Source organism: Rhipicephalus sanguineus, chromosome 6 (genome assembly GCF_013339695.2).
Source record: "Rhipicephalus sanguineus isolate Rsan-2018 chromosome 6, BIME_Rsan_1.4, whole genome shotgun sequence".
In the NCBI taxonomy this organism is placed as follows: domain Eukaryota; kingdom Metazoa; phylum Arthropoda; class Arachnida; order Ixodida; family Ixodidae; genus Rhipicephalus; species Rhipicephalus sanguineus.
Window position 1 is genome coordinate 88,508,943 of NC_051181.1, and position 12,351 is coordinate 88,521,293.

The window sequence follows — 12,351 nt, forward strand, 5'->3', positions numbered from 1 at the left end:
ATTGACTGCTTCTTTCAGAGAAAGTATCGCTGCATTCTATGTGGATTAAGCCGGAACGTATAGTCGAGGACCTATATATTAACGCATTGACTCAACCTGCATTTTACATTTAGGACTTCAGCTGAAAGGCATTTAAAAAGCATCTATTGCTGGCGCTAAACGTCAATTTCATGTGATGGACTTCACATAATCGAGAACTCACGAAACTAATGTAATAGCAACAATATCTTGAGGCCTTTACGTCACTGTTAACCGATGTAGGACCCATAGTAATAATAATAATAATAATTGGGGTTCAACGTCCCAAAACCACGATGTGATTATGAGAGACGCCGTAGTGGACGGCTCCGGGAGTTTTGAACCCCTGGGATTCTTTCACGTGACCTAAATCTAAACACGTGGGCATCAAGCATATTCGCCTCCATCGAAAATGCAGCTGCCGCGGCCGGGATTCGATCCCGCGACTTGCGGGTGAGCAGTCGAGCACCCATAGGCGTGTGCAGGGTTCTCCATTGGGGATGGCCAAGTTCCACCGCAACACCCCCCCCCCCCCAATCCTCGTTGGTCGAGTCCGAAAAAACAACCAGCTCCACAATGGATGCAAAACGAAAAATAACGCGGTGTCGTGCTGCGCGTAAAAACCTGCCATCGGTTCTGGGCTTTCAGTGCTAGAAGGTCAGAATAAACAGTTCTTTGAATGCCACATCAAGGTTCCTTGATCGCTATCAGGGCCCAAAAGCATACGTAGGAATAACCATACGCATTAACACATAGCGTGAAAGTTCCCACTGAGTAAAGGTGTGGGGCAGCATCGACACCGCCTTTAGATGGCTTGTTTGGCGGTGATTCACACGCCCCCCTGCACGCGCCCATGCTAGCGTCTTCGAAGAGCCGCATAACGTACTGTGGTTGCGACTAAATATTCGTCGTGTGAGTGAGCAGCGTTTCGGTAATACGCCTCTTGTCGCGCTGATCCCCGTCAGTCATTGGAGCATGCACGGCCTGTAAAGAAATGCCACATCGACACTTTAACAAATAGCGCCAATATCGCTAAAGTATGCTAACCTGATCTTTTTCCTCACGAGAGAGAGGAATGATGTGTTTCCAGAAATTGACAGCCGGGTCATAACAAAGATCATGCTGCCATTTTTTCTTCTTTATTTCACCTGAAATTCAAATTGATTTGCCAATGTAAGCAGCATCCAAGACGTAGTCAGTCGCTCACAATCTTGACTATACTATTTTACCTTACCGATTTTACGGAAAGTACAGTGTACATAGACTAAATAACGATGGGATCAAAAGCGCTCGAGCCGTAATTATATTCTAGCTGCCAGGAGGCTTAATAAATAGAAGCTTGTAGTACCGAAGAAGCTTCCGTAATGTTTTATGGTATAAACTGCGAGACAGCAACTAAAGTAGTGAGCAAAAGTAAATACTTAATAACAGGGCAGCTGTTGAAGGTACAGGTTGATCCAAGATTACTACGGAGCGTCCGCAGCTCCTTACGGCTATGTGCCACAGAAATTGGGCAAGCTCCACTGCTCACCTCCAGTCCACTAAAAATGAAGCTGTCGGTATTCAGAATATTCGCCGATGGCTAAAGTCGTGCGCTCTAGGGAAGATAGATAGATAGATAGATAGATAGATAGATAGATAGATAGATAGATAGATAGATAGATAGATAGATAGATAGATAGATAGATAGATAGATAGATAGATAGATAGATAGATAGATAGATAGATAGATAGATAGATAGATAGATAGATAGATAGATAGATAGATAGATAGATAGATAGTGTCCAAATCAAAGGACAGGCAGCGGAAAGAAGTAAGGGTGATGGTGGCGAAACTATATAGTGCACGGTCAAGCAATCAAATTGCAGTACGGTACGACCATTTCCGCTGTTTAACCAGTCTTCGCGACGTTAAGACAGCGAAGCTGCTTGATTTTTTTACTTTACTTTTTCTTTTGCTCTTGTATAGTAAAAAAAGTTTTTATTTTTTACTCACTACCTTTGTTAGCGTCCATCTATTTGAACCATACGTTTCTTCACAACCAGACATACTTCTGTGAAATGTTCACATTAAAAATGTTGTTTTGCTCTTGCTTTCCTGCTTGAAGAACTGCGAATTATACGTGAATTTTTATGAACGCTCCTGATCTGATATCTTTACGCCACTAAGCTAATTCAAACTTTTTTTAGTAATGCGAAAGCAAACGAGGTGATGCCTTTCAATTTTATTGCAGAGTTGCAATTAGGCGCACTGAACAAGTGGATCAACGTAGGCCGGCAGAATGTCAGAAACTTCAGCCTCGAATACATGTACGCTCCATGTTTATGAAAGCAATCATAATTAGAATATTATTGTAATCAGTTTTGCACAAGAAATAATAGGTACATGAGAATTTTTATATTACCTGTAGCAGCACTCACGGCAACTCCAATTAGGAGTGTTGCAAGTATAGCGAAAAAGCTGGTCCACAGATACGACAGGCGAAAGAGGATAAATTGTTCTTCAATTCTGCATAAAGAAAAGAAAATACAGCGATGCAACTGTTAGTATCAAAGAATAAAATATCTGAAGTACTTGCGCACGCTATGAAAGTATTGTTATTGTGAGGAGCTTGACCTCAAAGTGCTACAAGAAAGAAAATTTGGAACCGAAATGAACTGATCAGATCTATTCAAACTTGTTTCTTCTTGATTGCCACTGTAGAGCACATAGGCAATTCAATGCGCATAGAACGTAATAATCAGTAAAATGAACTGAGCATTGTAAATCTACTTGTATGCCTTTGAATGTAGAATAAATACCCGGCATACTATCCAAACACGCACATAAGTATCATATCCTTAAGCTGCGTATACGCGGTGTGCTGGTATCCTTAATGCTCATACTTTGTTCCTTGATGGTACTCGTCTGCAGAGCAAATACTTCACGCTTTTACTACGTAAAAGATGCATTTTTGAGGCATTGATATACGTGGCAAGAAAGAAAGCTTGCCATGGACTGATTTGCGGACATCCATGCGTGATGCCTTATCACGGCGGCTGCTGCAGCGCACACCCGTATCTTCTTGAGAAATAGGCGAAAAAGGTTTATGGAGTTGCACTCAACGTGAAAGCTATAAGAAGTGCGGAGCTGTGATCCACCTGTCACTCAGCCTCAAAGTGCATTCCTTCAGTGACGCTCGCGTTCACGGGCAAGCGCTCCCTGCCGTTCCAACCGTGGAGCCTGCTTGGCCTCCATGGCGGGAAAGAACCCAACTTGCTCCAACCTAACTTGCCCAGTCAAACGTTTTAATGCGGGAAAGAAAACCTTCACTTCTTATGCAGTGGTGCCCTCTCCGCTCCTCGTTTCCCTCCTACGCTCTCTCACATTACTTCTCCTCACTCTCATTTCACTTTTCCATCTTATTGCTACACTATAATATACACGACTGCACTATACTCCACACTCTCCACTCCTCACTTCCCTTTCCCACACTCTTACTATACCATGCTATACATGGCTATGCTATACGTCGTTTGGCTACCTAACGCCCCATGACTATGGTGTGCTTAACCCGCTCCCTACCTCCTTTCCTCCTCTTCACCGTCACTTCTCTTTCACATTCCTTGGTATATACGGCTACGATATACTTGTTTCTGCCTGTGTGACGCCATGCATGACTTGTTATGCTTTACCCTTTCCATCCCCCTTTCCATCCTCCTCACCCTCAAATCACTCCTCCTCACGCTTACTTCCCTTTCTTGCACCTTAGCTATACATGGCTATGCTACGCATTGTTTTGCGTGCGTGACGCCAAGCGGCAACAAATGATGACTCGATGACATCATCTTGTGTGTCATATGGCGACACATAAGATGATACGATGACAGCGTATTACCTTCCGCCTTCCCTCCTCAACACCCTCACATCGCTACTCCTCAGCCTCACTTCCTTTTCCCACCCCCTTGATATGCATGGTTATGCTATAGATGGCTATATTATACGTGGTTTTACCTGCGTTACGCCAAGCGACGGCGGCAGCATTCCACCCAGGCGCCTAAAGTGCCTTGCGCCTAAAAGTTGTTCGCACTTAAATTATGATGACTAGTTTTGTCCGCACGAACAAAACTAGTCATCATACTTGAATCATTGTTCTGTGTAGTCTTTTTGAACGGAGTGGAGGAGCATCTTTCTGGACTGTGGCATGCGAGTGCAAAGGCTCTCTGAACTGTGCGAGTGAAAACTGGACTTTGATAGTTCTGGAGTGCATGCGAGTACCAAGGCTGACGCATGCTGACTGCGCAGATTTGGCGGTGCATTTTTAGGGGGCCACGCATAATTACCAGAGCCCAGCGATGGTTAGTTTAGCACCCAGCAATCCTTCCTTGAAAAGCTGTATAGTAGTCCCTCAGTGGAAATTTATGCTGAAATTTCAGTTGCATGGTAAAAAGGGACGTCGGTTCTTGGAGTATATAATATTTTAAAAAGCGGCCCTAATGATCGTCCATCTCTTCTTTCACTCGTTTTCGGAAGATTCAAGTGCTCATCGAAAAACCTGCGTTATTTTAGAGATTTGTGGGCAAATTCTTCGCGCAGTTCAGAAAGCTGGTTCCCTTAACCTTGGGTTAGGTATGCCATTTTCTTACTTGTTATCGACGGAGCTCCCGCGAATCTAAGATGCATCCATATGCAATCAGCAATCTTTTTTTTGCCATAGAAATTATAGGGACACTCTCGGCAGATTTTTGCCGTAGCCGTTGCAGTCATGTCCTGGATATATATATATATATATATATATATATATATATATATATATATATATATATAAGGCAAAAAATCAAAGCAGACGAAAAATGTTCCGAAGTACCCGAGCGGGGATTTGAACCAGGGACCCCTCGCTCACCAGCGTACTGCATGAGACAACTCAATCACATGCCATTTATTCGCCGGCGAAATAACGGCGAGCTATTTATGTTCACCATTTACCGCTAGTGGTACGCAGGTCTCAGAGGAGTTTCAGCGTGTTTTCTATCACGCAACGCTCCTACATTTTTTTTTTCACTTTGAAAACTGCCCTTCAGACGCGCACGACAAGGGGCCCCTTCCTGTACCCACTCGTGATGTGGAACAAAAAAAAAGAACGCCGGGCACACGTTACGCCAGACCCCCCGTGAGACAGGAGACGCAGAGGGGTCACTCCACGCGCCGCAGTTTTAAAGAAAAAGAAATATCTAAGAGCGTCTGATTCTCCATTGTGGAGGCGCTGTGTTGGCCAATCCCCCAGAGTGGGTATGCGCCATAATTTGGAGGAAACAAAAAAAAAAACGAACAGCCTTGTCGACACTTGCAGCGCGTTGCTCAAGCACAGAGACGTAGCAACTGTGACAGTTGTTTGTTCACGCTTGTCCTGTGTATACCTGTGCGTTCATTTCCGGCGTCCTTCTTCGTGCTTCAGCGGCGCGCCGCAAGTATCGAGCTGCTTGTCGTTCTTTGCGTGGCATTCCAATTTCTTGCTGTCGCAATGATTGCTTCGCGTTTGCGGCGAAATTGTGAATTTTTCGCTTTCACATGAAAGCCAGTCTGTTCTCTGTTCTGTTCACAAGTTGTAAAAACGCCAGGCCTGCGCTGATACCGCAGCACAGTCACAGCGAAAGCTGGAAGAGCGGCGTTTCTAGTGCCCGTTGTAAGCTCTCTTGGGGCTACAATACAAGTACACTAGAACGGTACCCACTACGCCATAAATCACAATTTTTGTGTAGATGGGAAGCACCTACTAAGCCATTATTCGTCATCCGGCGGAGAAGCGAGGCACCAGCTACAGGTCTGTAAGGCATTATGTGCACTTTGTTGACGCGACGACTGACGACGATGAAGAATTATGGCTCAGCCCTGTGTAATGGGTTGGAAGGTTTAAACGGCCCACCAGTTATGTAATTTGCATTCGGTGACGCCCGGTCGCTATTTCCCTCGCCCGTCATGCTGTATAACATACGTTGACGTGGGAGAGAGACGGAGGGGGGAGGGAAGAACTTTACTGAGACCCCGAGGAAATGGATCATGCGCTTATGGGCTTCCTTGGCAACCAATACAAGTGCACTTGCGAAGAACCCACTACGCTATAAATCATTGCAATTTTACTGAGACCCCGAGGAAATGGATCATGCGCTTATGGGCTTCCTTGGCAACCAATACAAGTGCACTTGCGAGGAACTCACTACGCTATAAATCATTGTAATTTTTTAGAAGTAGGGCACCAGGCACTATGCCATTTTTCGTCATTCTACAGAGAGCCGTGGTACCTGCTAAACGCATGTAAGGCATTATGCGCACTTTGTTGATGCTGTGCCTGATGACGATGAAGAATTATGGCAGAGCTCTTTGTAATGGGTTGGAAGCATTCAACAACCTACTCGTTGCGCAATTCGCATTGTTTGACGCCTGGTTACAGAAATCGCGTTGTGCGACGCTTGGTGCTTATTTTACTGTTCTACCACGCCATATTGCATATGCTAATGTGGTTCCTTCCCGACATGAAGGCTGTATAGCACCTTTTTGCAAAGCAGTTTCAAGCACCGGCATGGCTCAGAGGTTGAGTACTGGGCTCCCACGCAGAGGGCCCAGGTTCGAACCTCGTTCCATCCTGGAATTTTTTTCTTATTTCCTTTTTTTTCTTATTTCGAGCGATACTGGTTACGGACACCGGCGGCGGCGGCGGACAACTACGGCACCAAAAACGGCCGGTGAAATGATCTCATAACAGCTTTCGCTGTAAAACCTGGCGCACTGCTTGCTTCCGGTGAACCGAGCTCTAGGCGCGGTCCATTTGTCTCTCAAAGACGGCGTTCAAATATCCTGGGCACCAACACGCTTTGTAGACCGATACTGCAATCTTAGCAGAAGGTTGCTGTGAACATAACCGGACTCAAACTTGACGAAGACTTTTCCTGAGACGAGCTTTTTTTTGCATATTTCCCATTCAATTACAACCGGGCGCTGCTCTCGTTACTTAGTGGAAAGCATTGGTAGCGTCAGATCATTGAGCCCCTCAGTTTCCTGAACAATCAATGCGAGTTTGAAAATATTAGTATGATAAGCTTTAACTTACGATGGCTGCGGCTCGAAGAATGTCGCATTCATAGCTGATGCAATGCTACTTTTATTTCCGGGGCAGTTGTCAAGCGACACGTCCATTCGGGGAGGCCTTCGTCCACTTTGAATAATTGAAGTGATGTGGCAGAGTTGGTAGACAACCATTGTCAGTGTCGCCACACCAGCGCCCTGCGTGGCCATTGTTGTGATTGGTTAGGAAACGTGTAACCTTGTCGACATATCTAATGCTCAGTGTGATGCTATTTGTTGGCCAATTACACCGCGATTCAAGGCTAAAATTATATAACAAATGCTCGAGGTTACTCCGACTTTTTTTCTTCAAGCCTAAGTAGCGGTATTCCACTTGGTGGCTATTGTGTACCAAACCTGGTTACTCTCTTCAAGATTTTGGCGCCTGAAATTGGAGGTTGGATCTCCTAGCCTCTCTGGATAACTTTTTTTGAGGGATATTTCAGCGCACTTTCTATTTATATAGTTTCCGCCACTGAATCACTGGTCAGAGTGCCGCGTCGCCGCACTTTAAATGGGAACAGCAGGCAGCAAGCAACACATAAGACTAGCAAAGAAGTATAGGACGTCATTGCAGCAGTTCATCCAGCGTTTCTTGACAGCCTGGTACTGTGTGGTACAGCGTAAAGAGTCTTACTTCAACAGTCACGTTAACTGGCTTGAGTGACTGTTCAATATTATATCTGGAGTTTGCTCTGCGCGAGGGAAGTTGGCGGCTTTTGAAGACTGGACGCGACACAGTGCATGCAACATGCTTGTTTGAGAAACTCTCGCTCTCAGATTCAGTCGCAGCTAACTTCACTTGCATTATGATATTCGCATTGTGTTTCCCCAGTATGTTGCTGTGAAAATGCAAAAATCAACATATATTGCGTTCGGAATTAAAACAGGTACCTGTAGTTTAATTAAAATATTCTTTTCTTATTTAGCGTTTGTTATTAAATTTCACGTAATAAAGAAAAAAAAAATCGTGCTCAGTAGCAGCTTCTTGCCATAAGAAGCGATCGTGCAGCGTAGCTTGCAACTGCATCTCCGCAAGCCCGTCGAGCCTCACATTTTTTTACTAGCAGTAACAGCGCCCCTCTGAAAAAATTTAAACTGTGTGAGCTGTTTATCCTGCCGACTATATTCGGTAGCCCAATCAATAGTTCACAGGAGATTCCAGATCACTCAAGCTTGCCTCAAGTACTGAAATGAAAAACCGTCAACCAGCGCGTCCCGCTAGAGCCAACGTTTGGACAAGTTATCTTGTGTTCAGGGCAGCAACTAGCTACCTTAATACGTGTATGTGTATTGCTGGTAACTCTACCCCAACCAAACACAAGAGGAGAGGGCAAGTGCGAAAAAGGAGGTGGGGAGAAAGAATGAAAAGCCATGATGGTTATTGAGGTAAGTTAGTGTGCCTAATTGAGTGAGTAAAAGGAACAGGTGAAGAGGCAGCGCTTCAGTAAAAGAGAGAGAGAGAGCGCAAAGCAAGGGGGAGTGCCACGCCTGGCTATGGTGGTGAAAGTGAAACACTAATAAAAGAAAGCTGCATACATTGGCCTAAAAGTGGCCCTGCAACGCTTCTCCAAGTAACCATCTAATGGCTTCACTAAAGGAGTTTGTTGCCTCACGAATCAACCACCGCAAAAACGTTTAGAATCCGTCAAGTACGAGCAGAGTTAGTGATTTGTCGCTCGCTGTAAGTGCTTTCTGCCGCGTGGAGCGGATACTGCGTCGCGCGCCTAGTGCTCCTGGCTGCCGCCGCGGCACCACCAGTGGGGGAGCCTCTGGGGAGACCGGAAGCGAGAGTAGAGTGACCTAGAATAGGGGGAGTGTCCAAAGCGCCGGCTCCCGCGTGGGCCTTTTGCGGTGAACTCCCGCGCCGCGCCGTTGCTGCGGCGGACCCGTGGGCTGTCCGCTCTCGGGAAGCGCGCAGAAAGCGAGGGGCGTCTGCTACGCGCTGTAGTTTTCTGCGCCGAGATTGCACACAGGGCATTTGAAATCTACTTAACCTTTACAATGCGGTGCGGAATGGTGCTTATCTATCATTAAGCATTGTGTTAATGCTGGGCAACAACAGAATGGAAAAAATCATGTGTCAAGCGGCGTCAGCGTGGCCTAGTTCCTGTCACAGAGTTCGAGAACGTTGGTGTGTGCGTGAAAACGAGCAAAACGAACACGCACAAGCAAAGAACGAAAAAAAAGCTTATTCACACGAGTAATCGGGCAGTAGCATCACGCATGCAAGAATTAAGAGTAATAAAAAAAGTCAATTACACGCGCAGTCAGTTGAAATACTTACGCGCAGTTGACCGCTTCACACTACGAGCTTTTCACTCAGGGTCGCCAGTGGTTTGCTAGCCATCTGCACACCGCTTTATTCGACAATTAATTAGCCTCCACTGGCACTCAGAGCACACCGGGAAAGGGAAACAAACAAAAAGAGTAGAGACGGCCATATATGACCGCAACGCTGTTGGTTTATTGGTGCTCCTGAGCTAGCGCACCACAAGGCTCACCGTGCGCAAACATTTTTGCCCGCAGACGCGTGTAATCAAAATACAAAAGACGCGAGCACGCCTCTTTTGTCCCGCAGGCGCGTGTAATCAGATGCTCTGAGCTGAGAATCACGTTTGTTTTCGGGCGATCGCTTGTTACATGAAGTGACGCATACACGATGTTGCACTGTTATCGTTTCATTTACTTTGGTTTGTCCTGTTTTTTTTAAGGCTAAAGCCTTAGATGCCTTATCAAACACGAAAATTGACCGTCGGCGTCCCACGTCGCCAACACGAGTGATGAGCGAAATCATCACGCGATGACGTCACCATGACGTCACAGATTGACAAAACCTGTGACGTCACTATGACGTCATTTAACATGATGTCTTAGGATGACGCCAGCACATGACATGGTCGCTTTGCATTGCCTTCGTGATTAGTCGCCGATCACGGAGGCAATGTAAAAGCAGGCAAGGTGCAGAAAGCTTGCAATGCCTTCGATCCTGTGGGCACTCTGAAACCATGTTATGTGCAGAAAGCTTCGGGAGAGGGAGGATCAATGCACTGACTGAAGAAACAGAAGAAGATAGCATTCGTTTTCGAGACGTCTCAGGCGAATACGTAAAAGGGACCCTGCTTTGTTTTCATGTATTTTGGCATACATTTTACCTAGGCGGTCAGTTGTTCAAAATGTATGAGTAAGTCTTACGTGTTGACATCGATATTAGTGACGACCACGTTTTTATCACCAGACGGAGACAAATCGCCAGACCACACATCGCCAGAATTATTTCTGGCCGGAGAAAACGGGGTTGCGCGCCACACGCCATATTATTATTATTGTTAGTCGTTACACAAATGGCAAGCATGTCAAGTTAGTGATGCCATGACCTATCGGTCATGTTGGGCATACATTAGTGCCCCTCCATGCAAATTTTTGTGTATATCAAGTGAATGAGACACGAGTTACGCGTGTAATTTTTTTGCTTTCGGTACCGCGGCCACGCCGACGGACACATTCGGCTTCGCATGAAAAGGCTTGAAACAACAGAGCGCGGGAGGCAGCCTTGTAAAACAAATCGAACGCACAAAATAAAAGAAAGGATATCAAGGGTGCAAACACGTTAGCAAGAGCCACCCATTTACTACGTGCATATCTGCTACGTTCTCTTGGTTATTTCCATTTTATTCTCTCCTGCAGCAAGTTTACATTCGTCATTCCACACCAAAGTAAATTAAGCGCCTTCTCTCACGATGAAGTGCGCCCTGAATGCGGTCCTCAAACAGCTGCGTAAGTGTAGACCACTGAGGTGACGAACCAGCTGAAAGGAAATATACAAAATCCCCGTTTCTCAACGTCCAAACGCATTCTCTGTGCGATGAGTCGCTGCAGTATTATGTTGCAGTGGTGCAGTATTAAATATTGCACGAATTCCCGCAATTTTAGCTAATAGCGGCCAAAATATCAGGCGCGGAGCAGACGCTCGCCGCTTTGGCGCGGCTTCCGCCGCGGAGAAAGTCCACGGGTCCGGCACGGCAGCGCCGTGGCGCGGGAGTTCACCGCAAAAGGCCCTCGCTCCTCACATGTATTCGCGCGGAGCTTTGGACACTCCCCCTATTCTAGGTCACTCTAGCGAGAGCGCCGGAATTATTGCGGCGGATCGCGGCTTGACAGCGCAGCTGCTATGCGCTTGTTAGTTTTTAAAGGGTTACAATAAACTTGCTATAGCGTTAACTATATTGGTAATCGTCCTACCGAATGTGCGCCGGCGATGCTTCAACCTAAATAGAGCAAGTGTTAGTTTTATCTGAAGTGGTTGCTCGTGCGAGTTGCGATTTTTCGCGTCATGTTTTCTCTCTTTTGTTGCCGTTGCGCTGTTCACCCTCGATAATGTATGTTTGTGCTACAGTTATTTTATCAACAGGAGAGTCGCTCATTGACAGGTGCGGATGTATTTCCGGAATGACTGTTGCTCACACCTTAGAAACAAAAGCATTGTGAACATCAGGGGAGTCATAGTTGCTTTATTGCACGTGCGTGAAAAAAGGATCACTGTGTTGTTGGAATCACAGGCGCAGCACTTTCCTGGCCAGATGTTTTTGCGCCAAGCGTACGAGAGGCTCAACAGACATATTAACATTTCCTGCCCAGTTGGCAAGAAGCGTTCGTAAGAGCTTCTGATGAAAACTTTCCAGACATCCATAGCATGGTCGTCCGCCCCGCAAGTCCACTTTCAGCACTTCCATGGTCATAGAGAACAGCTGGTCACCTTTCAGACATCTCGTGAAAAAATATCCGACAGCAATAATATATGATGTTGACAAGCCTCTTATTACAAAACATAGTAATCGGTTTGCCACTTGGGGTACCGCTGTTGAGTGCTGTCCTTCACCACGGTCAACGAAACCAAAAAGTTTGTCGACTTGTCGGTCGTATATGACCCTCTGCTGTATGGCCATCTCGTCAACGATCAGGGAGCACAACGCTTCTTGCTCTACAGTGAGATTCTTGAATTCGATGCACAGCCGCTCCTTTATCAACGAAGTGACGCCGATTCGACCTGTTAAATGGCCTACATATTTCTGGAGCGTTGAGCGACAAGGGAGCGGAAAGATATTTCTGGACCTTGCATGCTCATAACTTTTGTTGAAGCATGCCTTCCAAATTACACATTCCCTTAGAATGACGTCACTGTAGTGGGGCTTCTTCGTCGAGAAACTGCGCACTTCGTTTCTAGCGAACTCGGC

General features: G+C 46.0%; 1 long non-coding RNA gene across 1 annotated transcript; it reads right to left on the reverse strand.

Annotated features, from left to right (window-relative positions):
• Positions 1 to 1,064: 1,064 nt before the first annotated feature.
• LOC119397409 (uncharacterized) lies at positions 1,065 to 7,272 on the reverse strand. Its single transcript, XR_007416550.1, has 3 exons — positions 7,104 to 7,272; positions 2,424 to 2,527; positions 1,065 to 1,166 (listed from the first exon to the last, which is right to left on the reverse strand). It is a non-coding gene; the product is annotated as an uncharacterized LOC119397409 (long non-coding RNA).
• Positions 7,273 to 12,351: the final 5,079 nt, after the last annotated feature.